The 643-nt window shown below is 34.2% G+C and overlaps 1 protein-coding gene across 1 annotated transcript in view; it reads left to right on the top strand.

Annotated features, from left to right (window-relative positions):
• mtrr (5-methyltetrahydrofolate-homocysteine methyltransferase reductase) overlaps positions 1 to 643 on the top strand; it is a 23,171-nt gene that overhangs the window by 20,762 nt on the left and 1,766 nt on the right. The window lies entirely within an intron of this gene.

Here is a 643-nt window from a genome sequence, read left to right as displayed (position 1 = left end):
ATATTTAAAAACTTTAATGTTAGGTGGGATTAATCACGATTAATTGTGATTAATTTCAGAAAACATGTGCGATTTAATCGATTGACAGCGCTAATATATATATAATATATGCAATGGCAAAGCTAAAGCTGTTAGCAACTGTTTTGCCTGTCTGAGGGTGTGTAGGAGAGGTGTATTTCTTTCCTAAGTAATCGCAAAGTCTGTTTTGCACAGCACTATACTCAGATTTTCTTCAGAAACGTTCAAAACCAGTTTTTCTTTGGATTCGGATAATTGGAAACTCTGTTTTCGTGGTGATTTCTTATTCTGAGTGCATGTCAATACTCAGGTGTTTGTGTAAACATGGCTATTTTCAGAAGTTGTGTGCAAACGCTTGCTTCATCCGTTACATCACCCATCTTTTTCACTCTGTCGTCCTCCTGTAGCTTCAGTGGATATGTATAGTAGATGCCTCAGAAGTTGTATCACAACTATTGTTTGCAATAGTTCATTATTTATTTTTAATATTTATATTATTTATGCTATAGTTGCTATGTCTTTATTTACTCACCATCAGATTGGTCCAAACCTGTAGGACACCAAAGAAGAAATGTAAAAAAACAAGCGGTTCTGACTTAATGAATATGAAAAATCTGGTACTATA

The sequence above is a fragment of the Sinocyclocheilus grahami genome, unplaced genomic scaffold, assembly GCF_001515645.1.
Source record: "Sinocyclocheilus grahami isolate Dianchi unplaced genomic scaffold, SAMN03320097.WGS_v1.1 scaffold197.1, whole genome shotgun sequence".
NCBI classification, from domain to species: Eukaryota; Metazoa; Chordata; class Actinopteri; order Cypriniformes; family Cyprinidae; genus Sinocyclocheilus; species Sinocyclocheilus grahami.
The sequence above is the reverse complement of the archived record's forward strand: the minus strand, read 5'-3'. Positions and strand labels throughout refer to the sequence as shown.